Raw genomic sequence first — 18,769 nt, forward strand, 5'->3', positions numbered from 1 at the left:
CTCCTGTTGCCTCTCCTCTTCTCTGTGTTTGGAATTCTTGCTTAAAAATTCCTCTGACTACACACCTGCTCGGAGTGATTCTCTTCTCTGCAACACAGCACTCATTTCCAACGGGGAAAACTGGAGTCACAGAGATGCTGGGAGGGAATGGTCCTGCAGAAGATGCAGCAGAAGGTACATACTCATCAACAAGGCTGACATCTGTTGGAGACAACCATCTCCCTGAAGCCTCAACATCCACATTGCTTGACTTGGTTAAAATCTTTGACCTCAACACAGCATGAATGCAGCTTAAAAAAAAAAAAAAAAAAAAGTCATGCCTCTGTGTGTTTCATTTTATGCACTCGAAAAGCAGGCAGAATGCAGAAGAGTGGAGCTCCAGCCTCTGCAGGAAAATGGCCATGAAAACACAACCATGGAATTGTCCCAGCAGGAAGAGACTCTGGCTGCCCAAGTAGCGACATCAAGATATTGGTGGAAATTCCAGACAACAGCTGGTTTGATCTATTATTTACATTCCCACATAATTTTTACATATTTTCTGGATTTTAAAATCATCTCTGCCAACTCCCCATTCCTCAGCTTTGCTATCAAATATCGTCTTGCTTATCAAGTTACTCCCTACAAAGTAGGGTAAAAGAAGTATGTCACAGAGCAGTAGCCAAAACAAAAAACAAACAATAACAGAAACCAAGGTAGGTGTTTTAATCTAGTAGAGCATAATACAGGTACCTTTTTGTCCAAAAACAAGGACAAAAATGTTAGATCTTAAGTGTGATGTGGTAGAAATCTACAGCAAATGGAAAGAATGTATTTACAGATAAGCCTTCCGAAGAACAATCTGCTTCAATGCTCACAGCTTAAAACCAATAGACTACATGGATGATGAAAATGATCTGGTAGGTGCAATTAGCTACTTTATAACCAGGAGGCAATTGCTTCTACTGTGGCTTAATAACAACAGAATATTCTTCTACTGTAACAGAAGAGAGAACATCAGCTCATCAACTATGTGAGCTGGGTCAGGTGAACAACTATCTCATTGAATCTCAGTTTCCCTGGTTATGACATGGTAGTAGAATCCCACAGGATTGTGATGGGAATGAAATGGGATGGTTCACATAGGAACTCTCTGTCAAAAAGCAGTGTGCTCATTCAAGGAGGCACTTCTGGATAAAACAGAGCCAAAAGTGGCCCCAGGCAGAAGAGGTTATTGATTCCTTGGCCACAGGAGTGAAGTTCAAAGAAGAACTGGGTTTTATTGCATTACTCAAGTTTTGCTCAAACACTTTACAGCTATCTCTGATGCCTCACTTTCTGCTGCACATCTAAAATTATTACAAATTCTTTTATTTCTTCTTTGAAACATATTCAGAATCTGACCACCTCTTACCCCCTCCACTGCTGACACCCAGCTTTCCTCATCTCTCACCCGGGTCTCCGTGTGCCAACACTTCCCATCTACACCCACTGACAGCTGGCTCTTTCACAGCCACGGCCAGATCATGTCTCTCCTTTGCTCAGAATCCTGCAGGGACCAGTCTTTTCTGAGATCTGGAATTACTTCTCTAGCCTCATCTTCTACTGTGTTCTACACACTCGGTTCCAACCATGCTGACTTCCCTGCTGCTGCTTGAGTACACCAGGCACCTTCTGCCTCTGGGCCTTGCACCGGCTATTTCCTGCATCTGGAATGTTCTTTGCTCAGATATTCCTGGAACTCCCTCGCCTCTTCCAAGTCAACTTCTCAAAGAGGCTGATTCTCACCTCCCTATTGAAAACTGGAACCCTCTACCCTGATCTCCCTTAGCTTGTGTGTTAGTTCTTTTTCACAGAACTTACCACCTTCTAACATTACTTGCTATTTTTATTCTTTATTTTCTACATTTTCACACACACATATATAAGCATTTGAGTGCTCACATCATGAGGGAGGGATCTTTGGGCATCTTATTCATGGATGTATTCCACATTGGACCCATAGTAGGTCCTCAATAAATATTTTTAATTTTTAAAAGTGTTTATTAGGCATAGTGATTAAAAGCTTGGATTCATGATCCAGATTGCCTGCATTGGAATCTGGGTTCTTCCAATTCCTAACTGTATAACTGTGGATACTTTACATAATTTCTCTGTGCCTGATTTTCCTCCTGTAAATGATCCCCCGCTTCTATTGAAGTAATTCTTGTGGAATTATTGCTCCTTGCGCTTCAGGTTGGTATATGGTAAACCAGAATATGGGATTTCATTCACCATAGTGAAGAGTTAGCTGACCAACAGAAGAGGTTTCTAAGGGAAGGTTTGCATACCACACCTTTCCCTGGTTAACCATCTTCTAGATGCCTGCTAATAAAACTATACTCATATATGATAGGCTATATCAATTAAAATTCCTTGATGAAGCAACATGGGTGAGCAGACTCAAATATCCATGGTAGTCACAGCTTAACTTGTGGGGTTCTCCCTCTCCTTCTCTCACCTCTGCTTCCTCTGAGTTGGGCAATATCCTCAGTCAGCTCTTGCCTCATGGTGCCAAGATGGCTGCCACAGTTCCAGACTAGACACCATCATAGGCTGTGGACTAGTAGAAGAGCACAGAGCTCCTTTGCCAGACTGCCCATCTGGGGCTCTTGCTCTGCTCTCTTTGGCTCGTATGCCCATCCTTGACTCAATCACTCTAGTAAAAATATATGATTCTCTGATTAGCTAAAACCTAAGTCAAATGCTCCCTAAGTCAGAGGTGAAGTCCCTCCCAGGGCACACAGACAGGGGGCGGGAGAAAGCAAGGTCAGACACAGTTAGCAGTAGAAGGATGCATGGGTACCAGAAGCCAGAGACAGCACATGTCCACTGTCCTGAGAACACTGCCAATCCCCTCCAAAGAATCTTCCCTCCCTACTTCCTTTAGGTTTCACAATCCACTGAAGTATCCTTCCCTAAGAATTCAAAGTCGGTTATATTTGGACCAGGTACCTCTGGGCCCAGTGAAGGAAGATGGGCATCTACAATCTACTGATGCTAAACCTAACCTTGAGGTAAGATGAAACCCAAACCCTTGTAATAAAACTAGATATGTGATATGGTTTGGATCTGTGTCCCCACCCAAATCTTATGTTCAACTGTAGTCCCCAGTGTTGGAGGTGGGGCCTGGTGGGAGGTGATTTGATCATGGGGGTGGTTTCTCATGAATGGTTTAGCACCATCCCTTTGGTGCTGTTCTCATGATAGTGAATGAGTTCTCACGTGACCTGGTTGTTTAAAAAAGTGCATGGCACCTCCCCCTCTCTCTTGCTCCTTCTCTGCCCATGTGAGATGCCGTTCCTCTTTGCCTTCTGCCATGATTATAAGTTTCCTGAGGCCTCCCCAGAAGCCAAGCAGATGCCAGCATCATGCTTCCTGTACAGCCTGCAGAACCATGAGCCAATTAAACCTCTTTTCTATGTAAATTACCCAGTGTCAGGTATTTTTTTATAGCAATGCAAGAACGGATGAATACAATATACACAGGAAAACCGCATGTCCTTATGGTCCGTCTCCTGTATGTCCTAGTCTAGCGGAGTGTGAACAAGGTACTTATCCCATCTGTGCCTCAGTTTCCTCATATCTGAAATGGGCATCCTACTTTTTCATGCTAAATAGGGCTGCTGTGAAGATTAAATTGGATCATACACATAAAGCCCTTAGAACAGTGCCTGGCACCTGGCAAAGACCTGCTAAATGTTAACAATTATTATTGTCCTTGTTATTATTAGCAAGGGACCAGTAACCAGCTTAGTACAGTACTAAGTCTTGTGACATGAGACAGATGTACGCAGTGTTATTTGGCCTGAGAGTCCTTCATATCTTCCCAAGAGGAATGTTTGCCTTGAGTGTCAGCTATTGAGACATTTATAGACAGACTTTGCAGCATGTCCCACCCTGGGTTGGACTCTCCCTCGCTAAAGAGTTAATCCATCTGATCAGTAAATTGCTCTAGCCCTCGTCTGTTACTAGCTAATAAAAAGAAGGCTGAGTTGATGGTGGTCTAAGATGAGCCAAGTGGAAGATGCAAAAAGATTCATCCCGGAGGGCAATGGACTGGAGACACTAGAGGAGTTCTAACGTTTGCTCCAATTGTGGTAACCCTGAAGACAAAAAGATGGCACAGACACACCTGAGCAGCTGCAAACCCTTGCTGCCCCTTAGCATCCAACAGTGAACTATCTAAGCAGGAAAAATAATTGCCCTAACACAATTGACTTAAGTCTCTTATCTGCCCAGAACTTCTGGGCTGAGCTTATGAGTCCTGATAAAAGTCTAAGGATGGGAAGGAAAGGCTCTCTGCCTCTCCAGTAAGGAAAAAATCTGCCTGCTCCCCTACAGACCCATGGACTGCCTGGCCTTCCCATCATGAAAACCCATAGATAGCATGCAGGAAAGAAGATTTAAAAAAAAAAAAAGGGTTAGAGCTGACTGTTTTTCATTGGTGACTCATCTTACCTAGTGTTTGTCTCTGAAAAAGATTCAGAATCCTGGCTTTAGCAAAGGGTTTTTTGTTTGTTTGTTTGTTTGTTTTTGACAGTGACAGGCTTTCTAAGGCTACCCAGCCAGGGCAACCTCTCTGGATATCCTGGCAAATCTGGAACCAACTGTTTTCCTGACAATCTGGTGAGAGAAGTCAGGAAACTAATCTGTCGCATTCTTTTAAAACCCTTGGCAGTTTTTAGTCAAATTACAGCTCAGATGTTTGGTCAGCAGACAACCCAGTTCCACTAAAACATTCCTGGCTCTATCCCTAATGAGTGTTAGAATCCACCATGGTCCAGTTGGTTCTTCTGACACCCAGTCTTCCCATCTGTAAAATGGGGAGATTCAACCAGATCAATTCTGAGATCTCCTAGGTGAACATCCTCATGATGTTCTGTTTCAAAGAAAGGGTTTGTATCTGTGGTCAGCATGTAAGGCAAAAATTATCCCATGACATGGTTTCCATTGCCTATACAGTGCCCTGGCCTTAGGTTTTGTTTTTTTTTTTTTTTTTTCTGGACTCTACGTTAAATTTTATACACTCCAAAATTTGAGACTCACTGAGCAAGACAAAGAAAGGAGTAAAAGAGATGGATGCAGGCCGGCATCTAGGCCTTCAAATGATCTTATCTTGAAAATAACTATCAAATCCCTGATGATGAAAAGGCGATGGGGGAAGAAGGGATAACATGTTCCTGCCTGATGGTAGGGTTTGATCTATTTTGTTTTGAAAACCCTCTGGAGCCTTGGCCCTACTGATAGATTTGTTTCTCCCTAAAAGGATTAAATAACATGTTATGAGTGAATAAAGCATTTAGCACAGAATCCAGAACCTGGTAGGTAGGAATACTGGAAACTAGTTGGATTTGAATCTAAATCTTGCCTTTTCACCATTCTTCGACAAACCACAAAGGAGAATGTGGTCACCTGTGAGCTGTCCTCCAAAGCTGGGTTTTCCAATGGTGACCCCACCACACAGCTGCCCCATGCAATGCCCTGGTCTCAAGTCCCCTGGACCCTGGGGTTAGCAGCAGCAGAAGAGTGAGCAATGCCACTGCAGCTGAGCTCACATGTGGGAAACCTTTCTGTAAATAGCAAAGGCTGCTCATCAATGATGAATCATTAGCACCATCCACCTGACCAATGAAACCAGACTGGGCCTTCTCATGTGGGTAGTTCACGAGCTAACATTTCAGTCCTCAGCATGAGCCAGGCAATGGTCCGTGATTTACCTGCAACAAGAACCCCTTACAGTGTGAGGCACACACCATCATCACCAGTCTTACTTGCTCGGGGAGGACAGAGAAGATCAGAGAGGCTAAGTGACATGGCCAGCCTCACCCCATCACTAACTGGTAGATCTGGGATTCAGACCTGGGTCATGCCTGTCTTTAGAAGGGGCCCATCTTTCCTCTTACCTCCCCACCCCCTGATTTCAGATCTGCTGACCCAACTCCCAGTGTGATGGTATTTGGAGGTGGGGCCTTTGGGAGGTATATTAGTACATGTTCACGCTGCTGATAAAGACACACTTGAGACCAGGAAGAAAAAAAGGTTTTAATGAACTTACAGTTCGACGTAGATGGATAGGCCTCACAATCGTGGTGGAAGGTGAAAGGCATGTCTCACATAGCAGCAGATAAGAGAAGAAGCTTGCGCCGGGAAATTCCCCTTTTTAAAACCATCAGTTCCCATGAGACTGATTCACTATCACAAGAAAAGCATGGGGAAGACCTGCCCCCATGACTCAACTACCTCCCACCGGATCCTTCCCACAATACATGAGAATTCAAGATGAGATTTGGATGGGGACACAGTCGAACCGTATCATTCCACCCCTGGTCCCTCCCAAATCTCATGTCCTCACATATCAAAACCAATCATGCCTTCCCAATAGTTCCCCAAAGTCTTAACTCATTTCAAGCATTAACTCAAAAATCCACAGTCCGAAGTCTCATCCCAGACAAAGCAAGTCCCTTGCACCTATGAGTCTGTAAAATCAAAAGCAAGTTAGTTACTTCCTAGATACAATCCAGGCATTGGGTAAATACAGCCATTACAAATGGGAGAAAATGGCCAAAACAAAGGGGCCACAGGACCCATGCAAGTCCAAAATCCAGCAGGGCAGTCAAATCTGAAAATTCCAAAATGATCTCATTTGACTCCATGTCTCATATCCAAGTTACACTGATGAAAGAGGTAGGTTCTCATGGTCTTGGGCACCTCACCCGTGTTGCTTTGCAGGGTACAGCCTCCCTGTTGACTGCATTCACAGGCTGGCATTGAGTGTCTGCAGCTTTTCCAGGTGCACGGTGGGAGGGTGGGAGCTGTCGGTGGATCTACCATTCTGGGGTCGGGAGGACAGTGGCCCTCTTCTCACAGCTCCACTAGGCAGTGTTCTAGTAGGGACTCCATGTGGGGGCTCTGACCCCATATTTCCCTTCTGCACTGCCCTAGCAGAGGCTCTCCATGAAAACCCTGCCCCTGCAGCAAACTTCTGCCTAGACATCCAGGTGTTTCCATACGTCCTCTGAAATCTAGGCAGAGGTTACCAAACCTCAACTCTTGACTTTTGTGCATTGGCAGGCTCAACACCCTGTGGAAGCTGCCATGGCTTGAGGCTTGCACCCTCTGAAGCCATGACCCAAGCTCTACATTGGCCCCTTTCAGCCATGGCTGGAGCAGCTGGGATGGAAAGTGCCAGATCCCTAGGCTGCACACAGCATGGGGACCCTGGGCCTGTCCCACAAAACCACTTTTTTTCTCCTAGGCCTCTGGGCCTGTGATGGAAGAGACTGCTGTGAAGACCTCTGACATGCCCTGGAGACATTATCCCCATTGTCTCGGGGATTAAGAATTGGTTCCTTGTTACTTACGCAAATTTCTTCAGTCGGCTTAGATTTCTCCTCAGAAAATGGGATTTCCTTTTCTATTGCATTGTCAGGATGCAGGTTTTTCAAACTTTTATGCTCTGCTTCCCTTATAAAACTGAATGCCTTTAATAACACCCAAGTCACATCTTGAATACTTTGCTGCTTAGAAATTTATTCTGCCAGATACCCTAAATCGTTTCTCTCAAGTTCAAAGTTCCACAAATCTCTAGGGGCAAAATGCTGCCAGAATCTTTGCTAAAACACAACAAGTGTTCCCTTTGCTCCAGTTCCCAACAAGGTCCTCATTTCCATCTGAGACCACCTCAGTCTGGACTTTATTGTCTATATCGCTATCAGCATTTCAGGCAAAGCCATTCAACAAGTCTCTAGGAAGTTCCAAATTTTCCACATTTTCCTGTCTTCTTCTGAGCCCTCCAAATTGTTCCAACCCCTGCCTCTTACTCAATTCCAAAGTTGTGTCCACATTTTTGGGTATCGTTTCAGTGGCACCCCACTCCACTGGTACCAATTTACTATATTAATCCATTTTCATGCTGCTGATAAAGACATGCCTGAGACTGGGAAGTAAAGGAGGTTTTAATGGACTTACATTTCCATGTGGCTGAGGAGGCCTCACAATCATGGTGGAAAGTAAACGGCACGACTCACACAGCAGCAAAGAGAAGAAGCTTGTGCAGGGAAAGTCCCCTTTTTGAAACCATTAGATCTCATAAGACTTATTCACTATCATGAGAACAGCATAGGAAAGATCTACCCCCATGATTCAATTACCTCCCACTGGGTCCCTCCCACAACACGTGGGAATTCAAGATGAGATTTGGGTGGGGACACAGCCAAATCATATCAGGAGGGTTAGATGAGGTCACGAGGGTAGGGTTCTCATGATGGGATTGGTGGCTTTGTAAGAAATGAGAGACACTGTTGTATCTCCACCATGTGAGGCCACAGTGAGAAGGTGGCTGTCTGCAAGTCAGGAAGAGAGCCCTCACCAGGAAGTGAATCTGCAGGTACCTTGCTCTTGGACTTCCAGCCTCCAGAACTGTGGAAGATCAGTGTCTGCTCTTTAACCCACTCAGTCTGTGGGACTTCGTTATGGCAGCCTGGGCTGACTAAGGCAGACAGCAACAGAGCCAGCACAGGAGCAGTGGCTAAGAACGTGGGGTTTGTACACAATAGACCTGGGTCAGAGACTTAGCACCTCCAAATACTAGGTAAGTGAACCAATTTACCCTCTCTGGGAAAATGTACCCTCCGTGGTTGTAGTTGTGTCATTTATAAATGGGAATGGTAGCAGCACTTGCCTTATGGAATCATTGTGGCGATGGACTTAGAGGGCTCAGCATTTCTAGTACACAGCAAGCTTGCAATGAATATTAGATTAGAAAATATACTGACACTGTGTCTAGAATGACACTGTGTCATCACTTTTAGAGATCAAGGTATTGAAAGTTTCCATCTAATCAGTTTTCCAACCTGATATGTGAAAAGAGTAATCTATCAAACCGTTATCATTGTTAATGGTGAACGGGGGGATGCAGAAGGAAGGGAGGAAGGAGGAAAGGCTTTTCGAATACAGAGTGATATGTGGGCAGTCGGCCCAGATATGGAGGATATGGGGGGCGTCGAGGGTGGGGTGGGCAAAGAGAGGACACAATCTGGATGCCTGAAATAGGGGGCTCGAGAGAGTTCCAGGCTGGAGAGCAGAGTGTGGCTTCAAACACCTAAACCACTTCCTTCCTGATTCTGGAAATCACCAGAGCCACATCCTGCCTCCCCAGGGATCCCCAGGGTTAAAAGAGAGCCCTGAGGAAAATCAAAGTCTTGCCTCAAAAGTGCGCTGATCCCCAACGCCGGCCCCCCACACAGCAGCTGAAACATGATACATTCGGTCACCCACACGCACTGTCTGGGTAGCCTGAAAATAATGGGGCCGGCTGCTGCTGTGGCCCTGAAGAACCAGGCACCGCATCGGTCCAGGGATGCTTCCCATGCAGCTTTGCCACTGCCATGGCTTGCCTGGGGCTCAGTGTTTCTAAAAGGCTGACTGCACCTCTTAAAAGCTGCACTGCAAGGCCTCGGAGGATTCATTGAGCTGCGAGAGAAGAGTGCCCTCCCCTGGACGTTTGCTGCCGGTTTGTGGCCTCCACCAAAACCACCGCTGAGGTTTCCCCTTCCTATCCGAACAAGGGGGCAGATTCCAGGCAAACGCCCCTTAATTTCAGACGGCCACACACAGGCACTGGTCAGTAGATGCCCCACTGGCGTCTTTGCTCTCCTGCTGTTCAAAAGTTTCCACCATGCAAAGCCCCTGGCATTAATAATGTCATTGAGTCTGCATGCAAATCCTCATAGAACAGGACAAGAAACCGAGTTAAGGAAGGCTCAATGGTTTTCCAAGGTCATGGAGCTTGGACAGAGCTCAGACACCCCAGCACTGTGGTCAGGAAGGAGCTTATACTCTGCAGTCAGAACACTTGGGTGTTTGTCCAGCTCTTTCATTTTTTCAGCCGTGAAATTCAGGGAAAGTGACTCAACCTCTCTAAGTGTCAGTTTCCTTTTCCGTAAAACAGGATAATCAACTCAAACATGGCAGTTCTTGGAAAAATACCAAGCACATGGGAAGGATGTAATAAATGACGTCTCCAGTCACCTTCCTTCTCTGTCAGACCTCAGGGCCTGGGCTAATGGTGGGCCTGCATTTTTCAGGGAAATTGCTTTATATGTCACTACCTGTGTAAAGGCAGAATTTGGAGAACTCAGCTGAGAATGTGGTGTGACACTGGCTTTTGCCACCCAGTCATCCTTTTGCTGGACATCACAGGGTTGGCAGGGTATTTGCCACTGAACCTCTCTGTTCTCTGTCAGCCCCAACTCCCTACAAGACAGGGATTGTATAGCTTTTACGCCAGAGAAAGAACCAAGAAACGAGTGACTTTACTGCTGTCCCCTGACTTGCCCAGCCTTGAAATTGCATGGGGATCCCCAATGCTGAGGAAGGGGTGGGCAGGAAGGAAGGAGCACCTCCTACAGACAAATCTACACTGTAGAAATAAACAGGAAGACTTTGGAGGGTGCAACTGAAAAAGTGAAGAAACTCCTCATCTCTAATGAGCAGGGGAATGATGTGTCACTTTAGACGCTTGGGCCAAGTCTTTGCCCATCAAAGCCAGGGATGCAGTTAGTGACAGGCAAGACTGCCTTTCTCCCACACAGTACTTTGAACTCTGCTGGGGCTGACATCAGCACTCAGTGAACAGTTATCTAGAGCTTTCTATGTATCAGGCACAGGGCTGGGGGCTGAGATCCAGTAAAGAGTGTGGCAGCTTGGAAAAGGTCAGGAGACAAAACCAAGGCAAAGGGCATGGCAGGAACAAGCAGCACAGCCAGCCTAGTCATCAGTGCCAAGACTGCACTCTCTCATGCCTCCAAGGTCTCTGACTTCTTCTACTACCCGCCAAGACAACTTCCTGCTTTGAAAGGACTCATGTGATTACACCAGGCCCACTCCATCCATCTCCCTTTTTCCACGTAAGGTAACACAATCACAGGAGTGACATCTTATCAGAGTCACAGGTTCCCCCTACACTGAAAGGAGAAGCGATCGTACAAGGGTGAGGGTCCCTGTGGGTGAGAGTGTCTGCCACCCTCCCAACAAAGTTCTTTCTCCTTAAAGCCAGGACATCACATCTTGGAATCAAGACTGTTGACAACACACAGTGGCTGAAGGGGAATGGGAGGTATGCAGGCAGCTCCTCATCGATATAATGGCGAGGGGCTTGTCCTCACTACCATATGGTCACACAGCATCCAGCCTGAGCTAGCAGCGTCCTCAGCACTGCAGATACACGAATGAACACACCAGATCAGGAGCTCACCTTCTAGCAGAGGGAGTCAGGAAGACAGCAAATAAGTGGGAAGAGGACAGAGAAGAAACCTCGCTGGCCTGCCTGATGTGGACAGCCAGTCGGTAAGGTCAGACCCAGCCTTGGGTCAGAAGTCAGTGGTCAGATACGGCAAAGCTGCAGCAGACCCTCTAAGCCTGGAGGCTGGCGGTCTCAGCAATTCAGTCCAGAGGTTAGAATCTAGGCAAAGGGGCTGAGCATGGTGGCTTTCATCTGTAATCCCAGCACTTTGGGAGGCCGAGGCGGGCGGATCTCTAGGTCAGGAGTTCAAGACTAGCCTGACCAATATGGTGAAAGCCCGTCTCTACTGAAAATACAAAAATTAGCTGGGCGTGGTAGTATGCAGCTGTAGTCCCAGCTACTCAGGAGGCTGAGGCAGGAGAATCACTTGAACCCAGGAGGTGGAGGTTGTAGTGAGCCAGGATCACACCACTGCACTCCAGCCTGGGTGACAGAGTGAGACTCCATCTCAAAAAAAAAAACAAAACAAAACAAAAAAAAGAATCTAGGCAAAGGGTCAGGGCATTAGGTGTGGAGTCCAGAGACAATGCAGGTATCCAGGACTTTCAATGCCCCTGCTCTGTAAAGGTACAGACAGGGCTGGTGAGGAATAAGAGGCTCTTTTTCAAAGTATACATGCAACCCTCAAAAAGCACAGCTGGGAGAGAGACAGCTCTTCTGTGTGAATGAGAAAAAGGAACCATTTCCTTCAAGGGCAGCAACCCTGCCCCGGTCCCTTTAGACTCTGCTGGGCCTGACGTTAGTACTCAGTGTACAATTATCACCAGCTTTCCATGTGCCAAGCGGAGGGCATAGAGAAATGAGTAGTTTCTTCACTTTTTCAATGTGCAACCCCCAAAGTCTTACTGTTTATTTCTACAGTGTAGATCTGTCTCTAGGAGGCGCTCTTTCCTTCCTGCCCACCCCTTCCTCAGCATCAGGGATCCCCACGCAATCTCAAGCTTAGTGGCTAGGCATATCCTGGACTGCAGCCCATGTGTGTGCTGTGGCTAGGTGCCCTGATGCAGAGGCCCTGGGTGGAAACTCTATTTATCCTGCTCTCTCCCTATCTCTAGCATTTTGCCTAATGTCTGGCATAGCACAGACCCTCAATAAATGTCTGCTGTGTGGATGAATATTGATGAAACCTCCCTTGGGACACTGACGTACTTCCAGTGAAGTCAGGAGTCATCCAGGGCCATTTTAACCCCACATCCTTTCCTGTGCAATCTAGAGCAATGCTGTCCAGCAGAAATATAATGCGAATTGCGTATGCAATTTAAAAGTTTCTAGTAATCTCATTAAAAAGTAAAAAACACACACAAACAAAAGTTAAAATTAATTGTAATAATGTATTTTATTTAGCCCAGCCAAAATATCGTCATTATTGTATTAACATGTAGTCAATATAAAAAGATAATAATGAGATATTTCACATTCCTTTTTTTCCCTCTTCTAAGCCTGAAATCTAGGGTGTATTTTACACTCAAAGCACAGCTTGGGCTAGCCACATTTTAAGTGTTTTATGGCCACAGATGGTTTGTGGCTACCACATTAGAGAAGGCAGATCCAGAGCCTGTGAGCTTTCCGAAGGAGAAAAACTTCTTGAGATCTGGAAAAAAAAATTTATTATTCCAAGTCATGCAAATAAAACCTCCTAAGAGAAACAGATATGCAATAGACGTCAAAAAACTACAAAATGATCTGGATAATAAGAGTGCCTAGATCATAGCACTGCTGTAAGTTGCATGAGTCACACCCGTACAGACGCAGGAGAAGGTCAGTGGCACAGGAGGACTTAGTTATATCAATGGGTCAAATGTAACTCAAGTCTAAATTCTTAGAGAGTTAAACAAAATTGCATTGCAAGTGGGATGTGGATGTGTATTAATATATCTTATGTAATGAGGGATTTGTCCTCCAAAAATGAGTTCCCAAGGTTTGGCAAGGTTGTAAGCATCCTCGGAACCCATGCCGCCATGCCCTGCAAGCCTGAAATTTGCAGGTGAAGGAAACGGAACATCCAGCTGAAGTGGAGAGCAAAGGGCCAAGGATCTGGACAAAAACCACCCTGCTGACTAAATGCATTTTTCAAAAACAGTACATTTGCACAGCACCACTGATGCAGTGAATAAGATTTTCTTTTTTCCTGCCTGTCAAGCCACTTATTAATCATAACGTATTATTGCTTTGCTTGTTCAATATGTGGAGTGAAACACCAGGATCCAGCTGAGAACAGGACTGAAGAGAACAAAATTGGGTGGCAAGAAAAGAGCAAAATTAACATAGGCTACAGAGAAACGGTAGGGAAAAAAATGCCGCTATCCTTTTAGAACAGATTTTTACAGCTATCAGAAAAGTAAACGGAAACTTAAATTAATTTTTAGTGCAGCTCCTACTTGACACTGAAGTCATTTTGATAAGGAATGGCATTTTGAGGAGAGGGGCCTGATGGAGGAGAGTTTAAGCCGAGTGGAATGGTTGCTCCAGTCTTTGCCTTCTCGATGCAGCTGCAAATTAGAGTAATTACCCTCAGGTTCATGCTGGACCGTGCAAATGGGAAATCAAATTTATGTTCCAAAAAGAAATGAAAGAAAAATATCAGAGCGTGGAGAAAGAAGGGTAAGGGTCAAAATCACTCTTGACATAGCAGAAAGGACATGATAGATTTTAGCAGATAATAAATGACAAGAAAGGAGTTAGGTTGTAAGTCCAGGGAGGCACCTACTGAAACTTCAAACTAAGCTAAGGAACTCAGAGTAGACAAAGGAGGTTTCAACACATATGCACACACACACACACAGCCCTCAGATATACATCAAAGTCCTCAAGAAGTGGATCTATACTTGCCTGTGGTCAAAGGAACATCAGAAGGAGAGTTAGTTTTCATAGCATCATAAGGGTTTGAAATGGATAAATGGATCATTGCCAATACTAAGTGCTACTGGCCCACCCCTGTGCAAATACTCTTTGTTCCCTATTGCAACATATAAAGAATGGACTAGAAACACGTGGCTGACTCTCATGACCTCACTCTGGGCTAGATGTTGTCCTTGGCTCCATTTCACTCTTAAGTCATCATGCCACAATGTTTGGTACCCAGGCAGTACCTCTCTCATGCGGTGTCTTTCAGACTTCGGTCCTTAAGTAAAGGTCATGGGCTATGACTGATTCACAAATGCGAGCTCAGCCACACTGCAGTCCTAGCTCAGCCTGTGCATTCTGAGTCCTGGCTGTGAAACACTCATACACACGATTTTTTAAAAGCATCTTAAAATCCTATGGCATAGGCAGCACAGACCCAGCCATGATGGAATTAGAAATATGTTGGGGTTGGCACAGGCATAGCTGTGTGTTCTCCTTCCTGCCAAGGATGGAAGATGATTGACTGAATGGGAACAGGAAATCGGCTTGCCAGAATGCATCTAAAATGGGATGTGCATGCTTGGGGGAGTGTTAACGTTATGCTTCAAAAAAGGAACAAATGGGCAAGTCCACACGGTTCCCAGCTCGTTCTAAAGATAAAGGATGGCTTTGGGGATACGTAAGAGGACAAGGCACAGAGAGAGGCCAATTCCACCCCCTGGGAGATAGCTGGGTATTTTGGAAAGTGGAATGACCATCATTTAGAAACAGAGTCAATTTGTATGCTGGGCTGTGTGCCCCAGGGAAAGCATGCTTATTGGTGACTCTACCAAGTGGGAAAGGAGATTGTGATGACGGCTCAATTCTGTAGATGCAGCCTTGTCACCTGACTCCAAGAAACCTACCTGGCCTGCCTCGTCACACTCCAGCTTTATGTACTTGAACAGGTAGTTCCTCTGTGATGGTGCCTCAGTTTCCTCTTCTACCAAGTGAGGGGATTGTGCAAGATTTCTAAGATCCTCTCTCTGCTGAATTTCAGAATCTATCTATCATTGACCAACTTCCAATTTACCCTCCACCTTGCCCCTGTTACCCTGCATTCTAGCCGTACTGCACCACGAGATGCTCCAGAAGCTTGCCGTGGCCTGCAGGTCACTGAGGATGCTTTTATCGTACCCCAAACTCTTCCAGTCTCACCACTCTTTCTACTGGCTACATCTTATTCACCCTCAGGTCTTTGCTTGAAAGCCATATTTTTCTAGGAAGCCTTCTCCCCACCTCCACCAAGCCAGGGGGAGGCTCATCTCCAGCATGTCTGTGGCTCTCTCACAGCCCTTACTATAGAAGAGTATAGCTCCCTGTTTAGGGAGGAGTATGTCTCTGCTGAATCAGAAGCTCCTTGAAGGATGGGGCTGTGTCCTGCTCTAATTGCATCTGAGTTCCTAACACAATGCCTGGCACATACAGACAAGCAATCAATATGTTTTTACCTGAACCGTTTTTAAGAGGCTGTGCTGCTGCTCAAAACATGGCATCGTGCCAGCATAGATCTCCCTCCCAGGAGGCAGGTGGTGGGCAAACTTGTAGTGCTCGCTGACAAAAAGGAAGGAAGGAAGGGAGGGAGGGAGGGAGGAAGAAAAGAAGGGAAGGAGGGAGGGAGGGAGGGAAAGAGTGGTTGGGTGAGTGTATCATTGGAAACCTGGTGAAAAATTATTTAATCTGCATGCATTGATCCAGCTAGTGTTAATGGGACCAGTTAGGCACATACATAAAAGCAGAGGTTACCAGGGTTCCTATTTTAGGGCTTTCAGGGGAAACTCACTATCTCAAAATACATCATTCACATCTTCTGGGATGCCACTGAATAGAGACACGTTTGGGTTAATCTGCTACTTAACCAAAAGAAAATACCTCTCCAAGAATAACAGGGATCATCGCTCATCCAACCTCAGGGAAGATCAATTTCAAGTCAGCGTTTCACTCTCAGGATTGACCCCCACTGAAAAACAGGAGTTTGGATGGGGAGGAGGCAGAAGAGGAAGAGACCACTTGGGAGCTGAGCCCTTTGGGAAGAGCCCAGGGAAAGAGGGAGAGAGACTTTGAACCACTAAAGGATACAGCCCTCTAAGGCAGGAAGGGGCATGGCTGGCTGGAGGAGGTTTGAGAAGAGGGATGTGGGTTGTTCCACAGGGAATACGTTACGCAGCCACATAGGTTAGCTTTCCTGGAGATATCTGTTCTAAATATATAACAAGTTTTGGTGGAGTCCTGCCTCCCACCACAGCTGTGACATTCATTTTCTATGACCACCTGGGGATTGTGGAGACAACATCCCTTTGTTTGCTGTGCAAGGAGAAAGAAGCTTGAGTCAGAGCTGTGTTGGGTTCTGTTGGGGGCTTTGGAGAACCCTGAGATACACCTTGGATTTCCAAACGTGGAGAGTTTAGGTATTTTCTGCCTGAGGCTACCCCTTCTGGGTTTGTTCATGGCAGGATGGAGAATTCAATGCAGAATATTCTCCCCCTAGTTTTCCAATCATTTGTTGTTGTTGTTGTTGTTGTTGTTGTTGTTGTTACTGTTTATTTCTCCAAATGTTATGTTGCTGTATCATAGTGGCTAAAACAATTTCAAAGATTTTATGCCACCAGATTGCTGCAAGGAGGGGGTAGAGAGTGCAGAAAAGAGGTCATTTATTAGGTTAAAAGTATCCTTCCCATCACCTCAAACCCAACCCTGATGTCAATTACTCACAAGTTCCCTTTGGGAAATGTAGCTATCTCTGACCTTCCAAAGAGGACTTTTCACCAAAAGCAAATGCTAGCAAGGCTCTGTGGCACCTGAGACTCTTCCACGCAGCTCAAGGGTCTTAACTTGCTTGATCTTCATGGTGATTCTTTGAGGCACTAGGTCATGGAACTCCATGAAATTGTCTTAATTGGAAGCTGTAGAGAATTGCTGATGATCATGGACCAGAGTGGGAAAACCAAGTAGATGTTTGTCTTCTTGGGTGTGTTTCATTTGATCACTTTGGACAGGGGTTCCAAGAATGGTGAAGCCATTCTTTTAAAACTAATAGGTTAGGGGATGAGATCCAACTAAGATGTGGGCAGAACCCAGAGGCACATGGTTCCCAGGAAAAGGCAAGGCTCAGTAATGTCCGGGTCAGGAGCTGAGCAGCCAGAAGGAATAAAGCAGACCCACAAACCCCCTTCCACCCCAGGGCCTTTGCATGTGCTGTTCTTTCTATATTGAATGGGCTCTTTCTGCCTGGCATGGGTCATACTCCAACCCTTGGCCAAGTGGAAGCCTTCCCAGCTCCTCCTCAGTCTTCATCTCCCAGGTTGGGTTGGTTCTTTTTGTTATACACACTCAACAGATCCTGATCATTCTTTTGAAGTGCTTCTCTTGGTCTATAACTATGCACTTATTCATGTGACTACTTGAATTATGTCCTTCTCCCTTGCTGGGCTGACCCTCCCAGATAGCAGAATCTGTGAATCTGTGTCTTCTGCTTAGCATAGAACCTGACATACAGCCAATGCTAAAAACAAAAACAGAGCACAGTGTATCCCTTGAGACACAGAGTTCCAGTGCTTACAAGAGTTCCAACAAGACAACCCTCTACAGATAAGGGAGATATTTAATTCATGTATTTAGTGATTCTCCACCTCCGACCACAAAGGACCAAAGGGGATTTGACTAAAAAATTGCATACAATTTCTGGGAAAAAAAAATACAAAATAAATAGCTTCAGGAATGAAGGCAAAAGAAAAACTGATGTCAATAAATAGTAGAAATGCATTAGGAATCAAATAAAAGCATTCAGCGAACACAAACCAAGTGGCTCTTGCCTGCAAGACAGAAAAAGAAATCAGTTACCTGCTCTGAAAAATGGTAAGGGTACAAATTCATGGGAACTGCTAAATAGAATAGCCATGAGGTTGATATTAAACTTTTTTAACCTGTTGCAGTAGTTCATGATGGAAAGAACACTAGATGTGCAGCTGGGACACCTAGGATCCAACTTCTAGGTTGGCCACAAAGTAGCCAAAGTCTTGGGTGTGTCATTTGCGATCCTGAGGTTTTCTACCTTGGAAGATGTAATGCACCCTCTTTGTTTTTCAGCTCCTGGCTCTGCTCTACCACAGAAGCAAGAGGGTGCCCTCTCAACACCTTATCTAAACAAGATGGCAGGCAACCTTAAAAAAAAATCACCACATTCACTTGTGTGACAAATGCCCCTTAGCAAGGTTTTCAGAGGCAGAGTGGATAACTGCTTAGCTAAGGCGAGTCACTCTTCTTAGGAGGAAAGAAGCTACTTGCACTGCTTGCATGGGGGATGTTGAGTCAAGAGTTGAGGACAGACCCCCTCCAGCACCAGGAGACCAGGTGATCCCTGGGGGGAAGGAGCAGGGTCACATGGCACAGGAAGGAGAGATGCATCTGGCATCAGCTCTGTAATGGGGCTACGAGCTGTGTTATATTCCAGCCCCTTCCTCCCTCGTCCCCAGCTCTGGTAGGTTATACCCTGTGTGGGTGTAGACAAGGAAAACCCACCTTCCTTTGCCATGGTGCCATAATGTTGCAGAGTCCTCGCTGTCT

General features: G+C 45.6%; 1 protein-coding gene across 2 annotated transcripts in view; it reads right to left on the reverse strand.

Moving 5' to 3' along the window:
* The window catches only part of LOC105473204 (kazrin, periplakin interacting protein), a 1,227,585-nt gene that overhangs the window by 1,004,270 nt on the left and 204,546 nt on the right, over window positions 1-18,769 (reverse strand). The gene's annotated exons all lie outside the window — the stretch shown is intronic.

This window comes from Macaca nemestrina, chromosome 1 (assembly GCF_043159975.1).
Source record: "Macaca nemestrina isolate mMacNem1 chromosome 1, mMacNem.hap1, whole genome shotgun sequence".
In the NCBI taxonomy this organism is placed as follows: Eukaryota; Metazoa; Chordata; class Mammalia; order Primates; family Cercopithecidae; genus Macaca; species Macaca nemestrina.